The sequence below is a fragment of the Ornithorhynchus anatinus genome, chromosome 3 (assembly GCF_004115215.2).
Source record: "Ornithorhynchus anatinus isolate Pmale09 chromosome 3, mOrnAna1.pri.v4, whole genome shotgun sequence".
Taxonomy (NCBI): domain Eukaryota; kingdom Metazoa; phylum Chordata; class Mammalia; order Monotremata; family Ornithorhynchidae; genus Ornithorhynchus; species Ornithorhynchus anatinus.
Genome location: NC_041730.1, coordinates 13,443,981 through 13,463,333, shown reverse-complemented (window position 1 = coordinate 13,463,333; position 19,353 = coordinate 13,443,981). Strand labels below are relative to the sequence as shown.

The 19,353-nt window shown below is 45.9% G+C and overlaps 1 protein-coding gene across 7 annotated transcripts in view; it reads right to left on the bottom strand.

The window, feature by feature from the left end:
- Window positions 1–10,585, bottom strand: part of ZNF143 (zinc finger protein 143) — a 49,210-nt gene extending 38,625 nt beyond the window's left edge. For 6 of the 7 annotated variants that reach the window (XR_003757898.2, XM_029060718.2, XM_029060723.2 and 3 more), the window contains exon 1: window positions 10,488–10,585. The gene's annotated coding sequence lies outside the window, so the exon portion shown is untranslated. Of the gene's footprint in view, window positions 1–7,881; window positions 7,943–10,487 lie in introns of all 7 variants that reach the window. The other variant, XM_029060719.2, reaches the window with a different exon arrangement.
- Between the last annotated feature and the right edge of the window lie 8,768 nt (window positions 10,586–19,353).

Here is a 19,353-nt window from a genome sequence, read left to right as displayed (position 1 = left end):
GACCTGATTTAAGCACAACTAAGGTCAAGCATATTGAAAGTGTTCTGGACCACTTGAAGTCTTTGGGGTGTTCCTGGCTTTAAGAGCAGACAGCCAAATAAAACTTAAAGGGCTTTGGCATTATCAGCTTACTCTTAAATTTTGTCTAATTACTTGCCCATTCATTACTTGCGGCATTTCTTCTGACACACTATAAAGCCAACATGACACCAATAACAACTCCGGCACAATGGACTACAGATCCAGAAAATAGAGAAAAGAACGGAGAGGCTTTTAGAAGGCAAAGTGAAGCAGATCGAAAAGCAGTGTAGCCTAGTGGAAAGAGCACAGGCAATTGTGCCAATTACTTGCTGTGTGACCTTGGGCAAATCTTGCTTCTCTGTGCCTCGGGTTGCCTCACTTGTAAATGGGGATAAAATATCTGTTCTCCTTCCTATTTAGACTGAGAGCCCCACGTGAGGCAGGGACTGTGCCCGATCTTATTAACTTGTACCTACTCCAGTGCCTAGAACAGTGTTTGACACAGAAAAAGTGCTTAAATACCATAAGAAACAAAATCTTGCCCAACCTCTGCTTCTGGCCAGGTTTCACCTGAAGCTTCAATGCGGATGGGAAACTATACTGTCCTAATACATTCCCAGAAAAGGAGAAGCCAGAACCCTCCTTAATAATCCAGGTCAGTGTTTAGCAAACTTGACTGCCAGGAAGCACTCAGCGCTAAGCTAAATTATTCTGGTGGCAATTTAAGTTCATTTCTTCAAGACTGAAATCAAATTGAGTTGAGGATGCCACAGCTGTGTGGTGCCTGAAGAGAGGGTAATGCTGAAACCAGGCCTGAGCCCCAACAACATTTGGAAAAATGATTGAGGCCTGATAACTCCAGAAAACTGTCTGGATTAATATTTGTGGAAAACAAAACAAAACAAAAAACTGAGCAACTCAAGAGGAGAGGAAATGCAATTCGGGAATCCAATTACTGGCAAAAAAAAAAAAGGGAACTTTCCATAGACTTCACTGGACAGTGAGGGGAAAGGAGTGTGGCAAACCTGTTCTTATAATAATAATAATTATAGTATAGTATCGTTATGGTAGTTAAGCACTTAATATGTGCCAAGCACTGTACTAAACGCTGGGGGAGATACAAGTTAATCAGGTTGAACACAGTACTTGTCCCACAAGGGGCTCACACTCTGAATTCCCATTTTATAGATTAGGTAACTGAGTCCCGGAGAAGTGAAGTGATTTGCCCAAGGTCACAAAGCAGACATGTAGCAGAACCAGAATTAGAACCCAGGTCTTTCTGATGCCCAGACCCATGCTCTATCCATTATTCAACAAGTTTATTTTATTTATTTTTTAAAGGCCATGCAACTTAAAATGCTAAAAAGAAGGCTGGAAACTCATAATAGTAATAATTATGGTATTTGTTAAGTGCTGTCTATGTGCCAAGCACTGTTCTAAGCACTGGGGTAGATACAAGGTTATCAGGTTGTCCCACGTCAGGCTCATACTCTTAATCCCCATTTTACAGTTGAGGTAACTGAGGCCCAGAGAAATGAAGTGATTTGCCCAAGGTCACACAGCAGACAAGTGGCAGAGCTGGGATTAGAACCCACGACCTGTGATTCCCAAGCCCAGGCTCTTGCCACTAGGCCTTGCTCATCCTCTAGACTGTAAGCTTGTTGTGGGCAGGCAATGTGCCTACCAACTCTTTTGTATTGTACTCTCCCAAGCATTTAGTACAGTGCTTTGCTCACATTAAGTGCTCAATAAATAGGATTGATTGATTCATGAAAGGCTTTGAGAAGTTCTGGGACAATCTGGGGACTGGATATTTGAGACTGGCAGTTAGGAAGAGGAAATAGAACCTGGAAACTTGGAATGACAGTTGGGGTTAGGACTGCTAGGAATATCCTAGGGATAGTCTGGAGGACAGAGGGGGACAGCTGATATAAACAGTTGGAACCAAATATCTACATCTGGACAGCTGGGAATGACATATGGAAATGTGAGTTTGAAATGAACTCCTAGGTGGGAGAAAAGGGCTCGGAAATGTCAGTCCCAAACCTCAGTGAAGCCGGTCAGTCAGTCAGTCAATCGAATTTACTGAGCGCTTACTGTGTGCAGAGCACTGTACTAAGCGCGGAGGGGAGTACAATATAACAATATAGCCACAGAAGTTGTACATGGAATAATGAGGGCATATTTATAAAAAGCCGGATGAAGTCAGCAACAGTAGAGGAGAGGATGAGAGGGAAAAGTTACCAGCAAGCTACAGGGGGAAATGAGAGTAAGAGACTGCAGGTAAGTGTCATTTCTGGTTGGTCTCTCTTTGGGCTGGGGAGACTATCAAATCTGAAATCTTTTGTTTTCGATCAAGACTATAATTCCTGAAGTAGAAAATGACAGAATGAAGAGCTTTCTCAGAGGACTAAGAAAATAAAGAAGGATGACATTATAGACAGATTCATAGACCAATGCAAAGCACGGTAGAGCTCATTAAGTCCCAAGTTACCAAAAAAGAGATTATCGACCTAACTTCGGTTATATCCCAATCGCTTAGTACAGGGCTGTACACGCAGACACCGCTCAGATTGATAAATATCAGGGTATTTCAAAGAGGAAAATGATTAGTAAGTGCCAATATGCTTTTGGGCCATTTATCGCTCATACTACAAGTGAACCACGGTTCATCCAAAGTTTCCTATTACCTAAGTATGGGAACAAAAAGGAGTCTGAGTGAAAATCTAGTTGATTTCTGAACCTGTTTCTTTAGACTGGAGCACCTATTAGTACCATTTTTAAGGAAAATGGTGGTACCAAAGGTAAACAGTCTTAAACCCAATTCCCAACCTGTGCTTATGTGTCTTAGTGGTTAGAGCACAGGTCTGGGAGTCAGAAGGACCTGGGTTCTAATCCCGGCTCCGCCACACGTCTGCGGTGTGTCCTTGGGCAATTCGCTTCACTTCTCTGTGTCTCAGTTACCTCATCTGTTAAAATGGGGATAAGAATGTGAGCCCCATGTGGGACAGGGACGATGTCTTACCTAATTAACTTGTATCTACCCCAGCACTTAGAACAGGACTTGGCCCCTAGTAAGCACCTAACAAGGACCGTAATCATTAAATCATCTGAGAGTCTCCCGTAGTTATTTTACTTCGGAGGGGAAGGAGGGCATTTCCCCAAGCCTCATGCTTCGAAGAGAGGGTTCAACCAGTCAATCATTGGTATTTAAGAATGCTCAAATCTTCAAGTTGGAGAAGGGAGGGAAAGGGATGGCCCATCCAAGGGGAATGGATTCTTTGGCTCCTTCTCTCCTGCAGTGCAGTGCTCTTGCTTCAACTCCCGCTGCCAGGCTGCCCTGGCTTCTACCTTATCCATGTGACCTTGGGCAGGTCACTTAACTTGCCACTCCTGACACCCTACAATGCAGTTTTCAAAGTCTTATTGAAGGCCCGTCTCCTCCTCAAGGCCTTCCCTGACTAAACTTTCATTTCCTCTTCTTCCACGCCCTTCTGCATTGCCCTGTTTTACTCCTTTTATTCACCCTTTGCTCAGGCCCACAGCATTTTTGTACATATCCATGAAGTATTTATATTAAAATCTTTCTCCCCCTCTCGACTTTAAGCTCTTTGTGGGGAGGGAATGTGCCTACCAATGTGTCTATGATACGTCTGCTCTCCCAACTGCTTAGTATAGGGCTCTGTACAGAGTAAGCACTCAATAAATGATTATTGTTGAGAAGCAGCGTGGATCAGTGGAAGGAACCCGGGCTTGGGAGTCAGAGGTCGTGGGTTCTAATCCCGGCTCTGCCACTTGTCAGCTGTGTGACCTTGGGCAAGTCACTTCACTTCTCTGGGCCTCAGTGACCTCATCTGTAAAATGGGGATGAAGACTGTGAGCCCCATGTGGACAACCTGATTACTTTGTATCTACCCCGGCGCTTAGAACAGTGCTCTGCACATAGTAAGCGCTTAACAAATACCAACATTATTATTACTCTCCCAAGCACTTAGTACGGTGCTCTGCACACAGTAAATGCTCAATAGATACCATTGATTGACTGATTTACCTCTCTGCCTCAGTTCCCTCATCTGTAAAATGGGGATTCAATATCTGTTCTCCCTCCTACTTGGATTGTGAGCACAATGTGGGACCTGATTATGTTGTATCTGCCCCAGCACTTAGTAGAATGCTTGGCATATGGTATGTGCTTAATAAATCCCATTATTATTATTATTATTATTCCATTCTGGTGACATCCAAAGCACAGAGGCAGGGTTACCCAAGAACTGCAGGGCGGCCAATAATGTTCTCAAGCAGTGCCACGAAATCCAGGCTGCCCCCCATCCTTAAACATTACAATGATATCTGTAAAAACCTTATCAGAGACCTTGAATTCTTGACTACCAGGAAAATAACGGCTGCGTAGCAACTCCCCGTGTGGGTGTCCAGAAATCCAAATTAGAAGGTCATTGCTTTTTTTTTTAAAAAATGGTATTTGTTAAGCGTTTACCATGTGCCAGGCATTGTACTAAGCACTGGGACAGATAGAAGTTAATCAGGTGGGACGCAGTCCCTGTCCCACATGGGGCTCACAGTCTTAATCCCCATTTTACAGATGAGGGAACGGAAGCATGGAGAAGTGAAGTGATTTGCCCTAGGCCAAAGAGGAGACAAGTGGCAGAGGCGGAATTAGAACCCAGGTCCTGCGGACTCCCAGGCCCGTGCTCTATCCACTAGGCCACGCGGCTACTCTAGGTAACCATAAACCTCTGCACAAAAGTGCTCGTGGTGAAATGGTCACGAGATCCTAGCGAATACCAGACAAGTGGGGCATGAGGTAACACACGTGTAATGTCAGGCCCGGAGCAAAACCAGATGATGTCAATGTCACAAGAGCCACGTTGTAGAAGTACATCAATTTCAGGCAGTGCTAGAGCGTTTTTCCAGTGAACCCGTGAATGTCCCTGTACCTCCTCCCCCCGACAACCTACTCTAGAGTCTTTACAATTCCCCCCCCCTCCCCCCCCACCAATTCCCTGGTCCGAATGAACTCATTTTCCGTGACTGAGCCAGGGAACTCTGTGGCAGGAGCTGAGGAGGAGGGGATCTGGGCACCCAAAACAAAAATTGCCAAAGAGGCATCCGTTTCCATATCGGTCTCAGACAGGGACCAGATGGCCACTCCAGCTCAGGCTGAAGTTGACTCCCAACAACTTTTATTTCAGTCTGAACAGAGAGAAGACCACTTGAGATGCACTCACTTTACTCATGTGTGAATGGTTTCTGCCAGAAATGGGTTGCCCAGTGAAATGACAAGCAGTAGCGTGGCCTCGTGCTAGCGCAGACCTAGGAGTCGGGGGACCTGGGAAGCAGCGTGGCTCAGTGGAAACAGCTTGGGCTCTGGAGTCAGAGGTCAAGGGTTCGACTCCCGGCTCTGCCACTTGTCAGCTGTGTGACTGTGGGCAAGTCACTTCACTTTTCTGTGCCTCAGTTACCTCATCTGTAAAATGGGGATTAACTGTGAGCCTCACGTGGGACAACCTGATGACTCTGTATCTCCCCCAGCGCTTAGAACAGTGCTCTGCATATAGTAAGCGCTTAACAAATACCAACATTATCTAATCTCATTTCTGCTACTTGTCTGCTGTGTGACCTTAGATCAATCACAAATTCCCTGTGATCTCACCTGTAAAACGGGGATTAAGACCATGAGTCCCATGTGGGGACATGGACTGTGTCCACCTAATTGGCTGGTAACTACCCAGCACTTGGTAAAATGCCTTGCACATAGTAAGTGCCTAACAAATACCAGAAAGAAAAAGTGACTGATATTTTGTAACACATCCTATGATAGCCTATTGCAGTCATCCAAACTAGATGTTTCGAATTTCATTTTGTACGCAGGGGAGTTCTACAATAACATAAATCTTCTCCAGGGCCATAAACTCATGGTGATCTTGGCTTAACTGTAAAACTGTACCGCAAAAAATTATTTTTATTCCTCACTTTCATTGGCTTTGGTTCCACTGAAGTCAAGGCACGAATCTGAAGTTTCATTTCAATCTCTAAAGATGTTCCCATGCACTATGTGATATTATTACTACTACTATTAATAATAATAATAATAATGGTGGTATTTGTCAAGGACTCAGTACATACCAAGCAGTGTTCTAAGCTCTGGGGTAGGTACAGGATAATCAGGGGCTTTCAGTCCAAATAGGAGAGAAAATAGGCATTGAATCCCCATTTTAGAGATGGGAAAATTTGGGCCCAGAAATGAAGTGACTTGACCAAGGTCACACAGCAGGCAAGTGGCAGAGCCAGGATAAGAACCCAGGCACTCCGACTCCTAGACCCAGGCTCTTTCCCCTAGGCCACAGTGCTTCTCGTTCTTTGAAGATTTTTCCTTCAATCACATTTACAGGACTCCGATAACCTGCCTGGCATATTTTACTTTCTGCACTTCCCATTCTAAAACTGTTTTGGTCATTCCTTACGTTCAAATAAAATTTTGTATAAATGCTTCAGACTCGCAGCAGCCTTTCCCCAAAATAAATATGAATGAATGGACAAATCCAAGTGGTGTGGGGCACGCCCAGTGAGGAATCTAAAAATGTGACAGTAACCCTACACGAAAATATTGCTTTAGATCATTATATTGCACATTTACTGGACATACCCTCCAAGAGTTGGAGCGGTGCAAATATGTTGTCTAATCTCTCTCGTCATGCCACGCGAGCTCAGCATACCATTCCGATGTTACCAAGACTATCGCGTTTTCTTGTGTGACCTCAAAACCGATGCCATACAGCTTAAGCCACGTGACATGAAAATAGCTTGGTAACATACGGAAATTTGGCAGGCAGGCCAAAGACAGAGGGCAGGAGATGAGGTTGATGCCAGGAATAAACCCAATGCTTAGTACAGTGCCTGGCGCATAGTAATCACCTAACAAAGACCATAATTTTTATTATTATCTGTTGTGGGACCATGGGCAGGCCACTGAACCATTCTGTATTCACAAATTTCCTCATCTATAAAATGGAGATTAGACAGTTGATCTTAAATGGTGAACCCCATGTGAGTGGTCCAATCCAATCATCAGACCTTGGCATCTAGTAAGCATCTAAACTGTTGGAGTCCCTTTGGGTAGGGAATGGGTCTACCATCTCTTTTGCATTATATTCTCCCAAGCGCTTAGTATAGTGTTCTGCACCCAATAAGTGCTTGAGAAATTTGACAAAGCACTTATCAGTTAATCAGTTGAATTGAGTGCGGAGTGAGTGAACAGTAATAATAATAACCGTGCGGAGTGAGTGAACAGTAATAATAATAACCGTGGTTTTCATTAAACGCTTACTACGTGTCAAGCATTTTCTTGGTTTCTAATCTCAGCTCTACCCCTTCTCTGCTGCTGTGTGACCATGGGCAAGTCACTTAAGTTATCTGCGCCTCAGTTACCTCATCTGTAAAAATGGGGATTAAGACTGTGGGGCCCATGTGGGACTAGGACTGTGTCCAACTTGTATCTACCTCAGAGCTTAAAACAGTGCTCTGGCACATTGTAAGCACTTAAAATTAAAAAAAAAAATCAGTACTATTAATCAATAGTACAAACTGATGTACATAAGCACTAGGGGAGGTAGTGAGTACTTAAGTGGCAGGGAAGGGCTGAAGTGACAGTGGGGGAGAAATAAACTGAAGATCCTCTTGGCCTTTTCCTATTCCTATTTTAGTGTCCACCTACTCCATTTTTATGCTGGGATTTTTCTGGAAACTGCCATGAAGGCCAACAATCATTTCTTCAACTTTTGGTTCTCAGGGTTTATTGGGATATGGAGTCAGAGAAGGACTCCCACTGTGGATGTAAATTACCAAGTTGAAATAGGACCTCCCATTCTTGGATTTGAAGTGTTTTTAAAGTGGGATCAGCTTCCTAAAAAAAAAAAAAAAAAAAATCACATTTTTCCTACTAGGCATTATTACTAGTATATTAACTACCACAAGACCTGGAATTATTATTTTTTTAAATCATTCAGCCCTGAAAAAATTAGTTAAAGAAATTTAAAGCTAAAATGAAAGTCACTGCAATTAATGCTCTAGGCTTCAGCCTCGTTAACAATTTAGAATATTGCACTTCGGATGCCCTCAGGCATCCCCAAAACATGTTATAAATAATAATTACAAATTCAGCAGCCACAAATCATGGCAGCATAACTGTAATGTCACTTTGATGAAAGATCTCTGTGGGTGGGAAATGTGTCTAACAACTGCTATACTGTACTTTCCCAAGCGCCTAGTACAATACTCTGCACACAGTACGCACTCCATAGATGATTAATCTTGAGGTTTGGCATACTCGTTAACGCAATTCCAATATTTTGTTCTTTGGATCACATTATTAGTTGCATCCTAAGGCAACATCTGGCCCAAGTGTGGATCCCTACGGGTGTCTGTACATCAGCAAGGACTTTTATACTTTTTACATTCAAATCCATGCACTCAGGGGAAAGTGTCACTTTTAGACGATAAAACCATAAACTTAATATTCTCAGTCTTGAATGAAGATTGGGAGTTTCATGTCAACCTCTAAAGATTATCCCAAGCACTATGTGATATTGTTATTATTACTACTACTATTAAGAATAATAATAATAATATTATCTGGAATAAAGATTGGGATTCGAGACAGATTGGGAAAGTTTATTCATTCAATCATATTTGTTGAGTGCTTACTCTGTGCAGAGAGCTGTACTAAGCCCTTGAGCTGTACTGTACTAAGCGCTTAAGAGTCCTAGCTATAGATTTTGGCCCTTCCTTTATAGATACAGAGTGAGTTCCTGGTTTATTGACGAAAGATGATGCTTCCCACAGAGTGCATGGATTTAATTGAATTTAAGCCTGATAAAAGTTCCCCCTGATTTTACCGCATCTCCTCCGTGAGTCTCATCCTTATCCCAAATCGGGTCCCAAATGAGATTCCCACTTTTCCCCCAAGCTATCCCTACCCACATTTGGAAAAAAAACAACCCAAAAACCCAAGTTGTTTCAGCAGCGCCTCAGTGAGTAAATCCTGCGCTCCCTCGTCTTAATAAGCGGCCGAAAAACAAGGCCAGGACGAATAAAATCCGCAGTTATTGATCAGAACCATGAAATCGAACCGGTTCCCAAGTGAGAATTCCCCCTTTTCCCACCCGCATTTGGAAAAAACAACCCCAAAATCCAAGTTGTTCCAGCAGCGCCTCAGTGAGTAGATCCTGCGCTCCCTCGTCTTGTAAGTGGCCGAAAAACAAGGCCAGGGTGAATAAAATCCGCAATTGTTGATCAGAACCATGAAATCGAACCGGTTCCCAACTGAGAATTTCCCCTTTTCCCACCCGCATTTGGAAAAAACAATCCCCAAATCCAAGTTGTTCCAGCAGCGCCTCTGTGAGTAGGTCCTGCGCTCCCTCGTCTTATAAGTGGCCAAAAAACAAGGCCAGGACGAATACAATCCGCAATTGTTGATCAGAACCATGAAATCGAACCGGTTCCCAACTGAGAGTTTCCCCTTTTCCCACCCGCATTTGGAAAAAACAACCCCAAAAATCCAAGTTGTTTCAGCAGCGCCTCTGTGAGTAGATCCTGCGCTCCCTCGTCTCATAAGCGGCCAAAAAACAAGGCCAGGATGAATAAAATCCGCAATTGTTGATCAGAACCACGAAATCGAACCGGTCCCCAACTGAGAATTCCCTCTTTTCCCACCCGCATTTGGGAAAAACCCCCGCAAACTCGTCCCTAAGCGCCTCCACTCCACGAATCAACCCTCAACCCCGCGCCCCCTCGTCGTCTCTGCGGCCGGAAAACAACGCCAGAACGAAGAAAATCCACCAGGGGCCGATCCCCACGGAGAAATCGAATTTATTTGAATTTCCTTTTCTCCCCCCTCGGCTGGATTGAAGGCCCTTTTCCCCCAGGTGTGTCGGTGAGGGAGGAGACCGAATTCCGGCGCCTTTTCTGAGGACAATCTGCGCGCCTCGGCAAAAACGGGCCGAAACGTGAGGTAAAAAAATCTTCCTGAGGCGCCGCTAGGCCTCGTTTAGAGTCGCTGCCGGTTTGGGGGAGTCCCCTCTTCCCCCCCCCCCCCCCCGACCACCGCCATTCCCCTCACCCTCTTTTTTTTTTTTTTTCCCCTCATGTGTGGCGGGGCTGGGGTCGCCCCCCCAAAACCGCCCCCCGTTTGGGGGGTCGAGAGGCGATGTCCTGAGGGGGTGTGTGGGGGGAAGGGACGGGCTTCGCGGCCCTACAAAGCGGGTTATTAATAAACTGTTTTTTTTTTTTCTGTCAGGCCTCTTCCTTCTGCCACCGCCCCCCCTCAGCTCCCGCCTGCAGCCCGCCCCGGGGTGTCCCGGCCCGGCTGTGGGCGCCGGCGCCGCTGCGGCGAGGGCGGCGGCCGGGTGCGGAATAATGCACACTGGGTAAAAACACATTTATATACGAACCTCCGAGAAAATTTTCCAACAATTCCTCCGTCCGACCACCATGCACCAGGACAGGAAACAGCCGCCCCGGCCCCGGGGCCCTGCAACCCGCATAGCCCAGCGGAGAACCGCCTCTCCGCCCCCATTGGGCCGCCGGCCGCCACTCACGGGGCGCCACCGGCTGGTCATTGGTCAGGGTGCCCCGGGGGGGCGGGGGCTTGGCGCCGCCCGGCCCGTGACGTCATCGGCTCCACGCGCCTCCGATTGGACGAAGCGGAGCGCGGGACGGAGATGCGGAGGGACGATTGGTGGATCCGTCCGTCCGTCCCTCCAAGGCCCGCCCCCCCGCGCGCCTCGCCGCCGTGTGACTTATGCCGGTTCCGGGGCCTCAGCGGGGGTGGCCATTTTGTGGCGAGGGAGGGAGGCCGGCGCCGCTGCTTAGGGCGACGAGGCCGCGGGGGAGCGGCCGCCGCCATTTTCCGCCCTGAGGAGGGACGGCCTGGGCCTCCGGGGTTGGGCTGGGCTGGCTGAAAAGGGTCGGGGGAGGGCTCTTTTCCGCTTCGTCAGGACCGCGAGGTGGGTCTCCTCAGCGGGGAGGAGGCAACGGGCCACCCCGGGCCTTAACGGCCTCGGGCAGTCCCTTGGGCCGCTCCACCCGCCGGCCTGAGGGACCAACAATAATAACCATGGCAGTAATAATAATAACCATGGTAATAATAATAATAACCGAGGTATCTATTAAGCCCCTACCGTGAGCCGGGCACTGGACTAAGCACCAACCGAGGCCTGAGCTTGGGAAGCGGGGGAAAATGGAGGCCTTGGAGCCCGCTGAGGAGGCCGATAAAAAGCCGATTGAAAGAGAGGTGGGAGTGAAAAGGTGGTGTTAGATCGGTAGCTTTTGAGGGTGTGGAGGGTAAGTCTGTATTTTCCTCTTCTTCCCCCCACCCCCCGGGCAGTCGAGGGGCCGATAGTCATTCGACCTCATTTTAGTCATCATCATAATAACAATGTCGGTATTAAGCGCTTATTATGTGCAGAGCACTGTTCTAAGCGCTGGGGGAGATACAGGGTCATCAGGTGGGCCCACGTGAGGCTCCCAGTCTTCATCCCCATTTGACAGTTGGGGGAACTGAGGCACAGTGAAGTGACTTGCCTACAGTAATAGTAATAATAATGTTGGTATTTATGAAGCGCTTACGATGTGCAGAGCACTGTTTTAAGCGCTGGGGGAGATACAAGGTAAAAAGGTGGTCCCTCGTGAGGCTCCCAGTCTTCATCCCCATTTTACAGATGAGGTCACTGAGGCCCAGAGAAATTGAAGTGACTTGCCCACAGTAATAATAATAATGTTGGTATTTGTTAAGCGCTTACGATGTGCAGAGCACTGTTCTAAGCGCTGGGGGAGATACAGGGTAATCGGGTTGTCCCACATGAGGCTCAGTTAATCCCTATTTTCCAGATGAGGGAACTGAGGCCCAGAGAAGTGAAGTGACTTGTCCACAGTCACACAGCTGATAAGTGGAGTAGCCGGGATTAGAACCCATGACCTCTGACTCCCAGGCCTGGATTTTATCCAAAAAAACACGCTGCTTCTCATAGTGAGCACTCAACAAATACCATCACTATTATTATTATTTGAACCCATGACCTGTGACTCCCAAGTCCATGCTCTTTACACTGAGCCTCGCTGCTGGGTAAGTGGGAGCTGGGACCTGATAGCCCCTGGTATTGTGGCTACTTGGAATTGAAAAGGGCACCACCCCTCCAACCTGGGTAGACAGTAAGAGTACTTTCAACCCACGGTTTACCCAGGAGGAAAATAGGCGTTAAATCCATCATTTAGATTACAACTTTTGCACCTCCATAATCTGTTATCAGGGGTGATAAGGAGGCCCTGGTGAGAAAGAGGGAGGATTAGTTGGATGGCTTTGTAACGGTCCTGTTGGATGGATTTGTAACGGTCCTGCAAAATGGTACTAAGGTTTTAAACGTGTGTAGGGCAGAGAAAACCAAAAACCACGATAGTGGGGTACCTTTTCAGGCCTCTCGGGAATAGACGAAATACCCAATAGAGGTAAATAGGGCAAAGAAGGGCAGTTTGGTAATAGGCCCAGTTGTTCTCCTACCATCAGCAACATGAGCGTTTGATTTTATTTTTCCAGGAAGGGGAGAGTTTATCGAGAGTCATTTAGTGTCATGGAATAGAAAATCCCCACATCATTATCACTTACTGTGACGTTCTGTTTCATAAACCATCATAGAGTGAAGCGTTCAGGTTTCCTGGAAGTTTGTATGGAAAAGCTAGCATCGTTTCGTCTAGGAAAAAATTGGGCAGTGTTGACAAGTAGTGTGGCGTAGTGGAAGAGCACAGGCCTGGGTTCTAGTCCTAGCTCTGCCACTTACCTGTTGTGTGACCTTGGACAAGTCTTTTTCCAGTGACTTGGTTCCTTTATCCGCAAAATGGGGATTCACAACCTGTCTTTCCTCCTTCTTGGATTCTGAGCCCCATGTGGGACCTGATTATCTTCCATCTAGCACAGTAGCGTGGCATAGTAAGCACAAAATACAATTATTATTATCTTCTGTCACTCCCAGTGCTTGTACAGTGCCTGGGACATAGTAAGTACTTCACAAATACCTTTTAAAAAATAAAAATAATGGGAGATGCCTATCAAACTATAAGCTTCAAGATGAGGAAGGTGGATTGCTAGTGGCTTATACTGCCCCATATCCCCCCTCTTACCTGCCAAGTTTGTTCCCAGGGATGCATGGCTGCAAATGCATTTTTAGATTCAGGACCCATTGACAGCAGAAGCGACCGTGGCATACACTTTAAATACTGTGCCATATAAGAGCCTTGATCCAGCAGCCGGTTGACCTGGTCCCCACTGCAAACTTGGGTGAACACTAGCCAGCAATTTTTCCATGGTTTCCTCTGGGCCTGACGCCTCTGTGGAACACCTTGGATGGTTCTAGGCCCTGCCACAGGCCTGGGTCACATTATGGTTAAACTTACGGAATCAGCCTCCTTGCAGGTCTCCCTGCTAGCCACTTGCCAGTCGTGTGACTGTGGGCAAGGCACTTCTACGTTTTCAATTCCCTCACTGGTAAAATGGGAATTCAAAACCTGCTCTCCTTCAGACTGTGAGCCCCATGTGGGAACTGAGGATCTTGTATCCTACCCCAGTGCTTAGTGTACTGTTTGACACATAGTAAGCGCTTAACAAATACCACAATCACCATTATTACTGTTTTTGACCCCCTCCAATCACAACCACTCTGCCGCACGGGTAACTGAAACACTGCTTGACGCACATCTCATAACCCTCACAGTTGGCCTCCACGCTTCCCACCAATTCTCCCCATTTTACATTTATTCCCCTTCCACCCACTACTCCCCACTTTCCTCTGCTTTTCCCAAGTTAACCTTGAAACTCTACCCAATTCTCAATGGTGTTTCCCAGCCTGGAATACCCTGGCTCCCCAAATTGGGGAGATTACAACTTTGGCCCTATCTCTAGCTTCTTGAAATCCTACCAACTCAATCAACCAAACATTGAACACTTAATGTGTGCAGAGCATTGTACTAAGCACTTGGGAGAGGAAAGTATAATAGAGTTAGTAGACATGTTCCTTAACCACAGTCCTCTAGACTGTGAGCTCATTTTGGTCAGGAATATTATAGTGTACTCTCCCAAGCTCTTAGTACAGTGCTTTGCACACAGTAAGCTCTGAATAAATAGGATTAAAAACCCACAAGAAGCTTACTCTAGTCAAGTTAATGGCCTTCCTGCCATGAACACCCCAAGGTATACAACCCACCAACCATTACTCTATTTTATTAATGATGTGTATATATCTATGATTCTATTTATCTTGATGGCACTGATGCCTACTTGTTTTGTTATCCATCTCCCCCGTTTAGAGCGTGAGCCTATTGTTGGGCAGGGATTGTTTCTATCTGTTGCTGAATTGTGCAGTCCAAGTGCATAGTACAGTGCTCTGCTCACAGTAAGCACTCAGTAAATACGATTGAATGAATTTCCGCTGAAGGCAGGGAGCAGTCTCCTATACATTGGTCAGCACAGAAGCCCTCAATAGAAGTAATTGATGTACTCCCCAGCCTACCCTTAACGTCCCTGCAACACCAACTCTTTAATTCTGCATTTCCATCCCTTCTAAGCAGTTGAGTGCTCATGGCTGCTGCACTACACCACACTACCACACTGCAGGCACTTGACAGACTAGGACTGAAAACGCAAACGAGGCAGGTATAGCCTGCTGTTGTACATTCAAGCCGGGGACTGGGTTGTTTATGCCAAAACATTTAGTGTGGTAAATCAACCCCCCTTATTGGGCTTTAAGCCACTCTTCCTCCTACTTATCCACTCTCTTTACTCACTACACCCCAGCTCACACTCTTTGTGCCTAGTTATTATTAAGTGCTCACTGCATGCCGAGCACCATACTAAGCTCTTGGGAGAGTAGGGTACAGAGTTGGTAGACTCGTTCTCAACCCACAAGAAGCTTAGTCTAGAGGAGGGAGATAGACATTAAATTACTGTTATGCACAAAAGTGCTGGGGCCAGGTGACTATTGGATGCTTAAAGGACACCGAATTAAGTGCGTGGACGATGCAGGAGTTAGAGGGACGATGCAGGAGTTAGAAAAACGATGAGGCTTAGTGGAAAGACCAAGTAGGAACTCCTGTTCAGCTGTGTCCTCTCCTAAAAAGGAAACATGTCTTCTGGGAGATGGTCAGTGTCAGGTTTCAGCCCAAACTGAGGTCTCTCGTCCCCGGCGATGTGCCAAGCCAGAGAGCGTGGCGTATTAGAAAAAGCACAGGCTTGGGAGTTGAGAAGAAGCTGGGTTCTAATGCCAGCTCCACCACTTGTCTGCTGTGTGACCCTGGGAAAGTCACTTCACTTCCCCGTGCCTCAGTTCCCTCACGTGTAAAGTGGGGATTAAAACTTTGAGCCCCACGTGGGACATGGACTCTGTGCAACTTGATTAGCTTGCATCTAATAGTAAGTACTTACATAACAAATACCATTTAAAAAACAAATAAGGGAGTAGGGAAAATGAGAGCTCATTCTCCAGATAGACATCTTGGTCCTGTTTCCCCTCTAGAATGTAAGCTTGAGGTGGGCAGGTAATTTGACTGCTATACAGTTATACTGTCCTCTTCCAAGCACTTAGGATAGTGCTCTTTACACAGTCAGCACTCAATAAATAAGATTGATTGATGGCTCCTGCTTGACACTCCCTTCACATCTGACAGGCCACTGTTCTCCGTCTCTTAAAACTGCATCTGAAATCATGTCTCCAGGACGTTTTCTCCCATGCATGTTGTCAGTGACCTAGTGGAAAGAGCACAGGCTTTTGACTCGGGGTGCAGCATAGCCTAGTGGATAGAGCCTGGGCCTGGGAGTCAGGTCATGGGTTCTAATCCCGGATCCACCACTTGCCTGCTGAGACCCTGGGCAAATCATTTCACTTCTCTGTGCCTCAGTTCCCTCACCTGGAAAATGGAGATTAAGTTTGTGAGCCCTGTGTGCGACAAGGACTGTGTCCAACCTGATTATCTTGTATCTATCCCAGTGCTTAGAAGAGTGCCTGGTGCATAGTAAGCGCTTATCAAATACCATTGTTATTATTCCCCGCTCTGCCTCTTGCCGGCTATGTGATCTTTCCCTGTGCTTGTTTCCTCATCTGTAAAATGGGGATTAAATACCTGTTCTCCATCAGTTTAGACTGTGAGCTTTGTGTGGGACTATGTCCATTCTGATTATTGTCTGTCTACCCTAAGAGTTAGTACAGTGTTAGACATAAGGCAGCCTTAAATGGCTTTTGAATTGGCTGAGTATTTCCAGGGAATCTGCTTTTAGATGACTTTTCCAACTGGTTCTCATGGCTCAGTGGAAAGAGCAGTGGCTTAGGAGCCAGAGGTTGTAATCCCTACTCCACCACTAGTCAGCTGTGTGACTTTGGGGAAGTCACTTAACTTTTCAGTGCCTCTGTTACCTCATCTGTAAAATGGGGATTAAGACTGTGAGCCTCACGTGGGACAATCTGATTACCCTGTATCTACCCCAGTAATTAGAACAGCGCTCGGCACATAGTGCTTAATACCAACATTATGAGAAGAAGCGTGGCGTAGTGGATAGAACACGGACCTGGGAGTCAGAAGGTCATGGGTTCTAATCCCAGCTTGGCCAATTGTCTACTGTGTGACCTTGGGCAAGTCACTTCATTTCTCTGGGCCTCAGTTACCTCATCTGTAAAATGGGGATTGAGACTGTGAGCCCCACCTGGGACAGGGACTGTGTCCAACCCGATTTGCTTGTATCAACCCCAGCGCTCAGTACAGTGCCTGGCACATAGGTAAGCGCTTAACAAATACTATCATTATTATTATTACAATGCATCTGAACTCTCTAAGTACACCATTTTCCTTCTAAATAGTGGTGCTCCAAACTGGAGAACTGTGGGCTCCTTGTGAACAGGGAACAAAAATATCGTCCAAGTAAGCACGTGTGGGCAGGGATTGTGACTACTTATTGTTACACCGTACTCCCAACTGCTTAGTACAGTGCTTGTGCACCCAGTAAGCACTCAATAAATACGATTGAATGAATGGAGCACAACTGTGTGCAGAACACTTTACTAAGTACTTGGAAGAGTACAGTACAGCTGTGTTGGTAGACCTATTCCCTGCCCATGAGTTTACATTTCTTGTGCTTCCACTGTACTTCTCAAGTGCTTAGTACAGTGTGTTGTACCCTGTAGGTTCTCAAATTCCATTATTCCCAAATATTTTCCAAATCATTGGCCATTTCATGATCTCATACTGGATAAAGAGAGCACATTAAAAGTAAAAAACCTACCAGAGCTTAGTTGAAAACATTTGGCTTCTCACTGCTCTAAATTACTAACCCACATCTCACAGCCACACAATTGTTTCTCTTTACCATCTATCCACAAATTGTGCTTCTGGGGACAAATAATGGAATTTGACCCAGAAGATGCGTGAAGATTTCCTCATATTTAACAGATAACATACCCAGGGGATGCATTAAGATTTCTCCATATTTAACAGATACCATTTAGCATGATGACCACGAGTGAATGTTCCTAGACAGAGTAAATCATGATTCTTCACTGTTTAAGTCTGTCACAATGAGAAAGAACCTTTAAATGACGTAGTGCTTTTTCAATAGGCATTTTGGTTAGGGTGGAATTAGGCAACCGTTGACGGGACGAACCGACTTAGGAAGCTGTGTTGTAAAAGGCCCTGCTCCATGCACACAGGTGACACTGAAACTTCAGTCTCCAGAGTGCCTTTTCCTTCAAAAAACAACCCTCACGCCGTAAAACTGGATGTTCTATGTGTATTACAAAGAGGAATCGGTTCCATTCAAGGTTGTTACTTTGACCTATGGTACAGAGACACGAGACTACATTTGACAGCTCAGCAACCAAAAGATAAACACTGTGCACTGTGGAAAGGAATTTCATACCATTACTCTTAAGCTGCAGAAGATGAGCGATGCTGTCTTTTAAATACATGTAATCCCACAACACTTCCACCATACTTTTGCTAAAGCCATAGTGCCTGTCAGTGCCGTATGGCCTGATGGAAAGAGCCCGGGCTTGGGTTCTAATCCCAGCTCCACCACATGTCTGCTGTGTGGACCTTGGGCAAGTTACTTAACTTCTCTGCACCTCAAACTGTTAAATGGGGATCAAGACGGGGGAGGCCCAGGTGTTACAACCTGATTATTTTATATCTGCTTTCTTCAGTGCCTGCCTGGCACACCGCATTTAACAGATGCCATTTACAAAAAAGAATGGATTGCCAGTCAATCATATTTATTGAGTGCTTTCTGTGCACTGTACGAAGCACTTGTGAGGGTCCCTTTGTGTCCCAGTTACACTGTAAGCACCCTGAAGGCAGGGGACTACTGCCTTTTATGTTAAAAGGAACAAAAGGAAGTGGGTAAAGTTGCTAAATTGTAAAAAGTTGCACAAATAACTATTAAGTGTAGCCTAAAAATAAACTTAACCATGACAAGCTTCTCCACGGGTTTATAGATTGACAATTGATCTTGGTTAGTTAAACACTTTATTAAATTTCAATTGCTTGTCAAAAGATTGTTTCACAAGTTAGGGTGAACTCTCAATTCATCCTTTATAATGACTGTTTCAAGGAAAGCAAAATAGGAGTGGCTTAAATTCTAATTGCTTTTTTGCCGGCAATCGTGTTCTCTATATATAAGTTTTTACAATGTTAGAGTAAAACCCAAAAGTTGCGGCAAAATTCAAAGGTCCATTTCAACTTTGCCAAGCTTGACATCCAAAGTTGATCCTGATATGGAGAGAAGGTAATTAGGATTGAATAAGTCGCCAATTTTCTTAGACAACTGTTAAATCCTGGGTGTACAATTTATAGTTAACAAGGTATCAATGTTCGGAGTCAACCGAGAGCAGCAGTTAAACAGAAGCAGTCACACGTCCAGCCTTCTCACTGATCTAAATGAGTGAGGATAAATTCATTCCACGGTATTTGAGCATCTAGAGAGCTAGAATGTGGGAGGGGGTAACAGGAATGAGACACATATCCCCTGCCCTCGAGGATTTTACATTTTAACTAGGGTCCGAGGGAGAAGGTGTCGGAAACCCTGAAAAGGGAAAGGGCGAGGTGGTGGGGGAGCATCCCAGGGAAGGGGGAGCCAGGTACATAGGCCCCTTGGCTCTCCCGCAAGCAGCATGGCTCAGTGAAAGGTGCCCAGGCTTAGGAGTCAGAGGTCGTGGGTTCTAAACCTAGCTCCGCCACTTGTCAGCTCTGTGACTTGGGGCAAGTTAATTTCCCGGTGCCTCAGTGCCC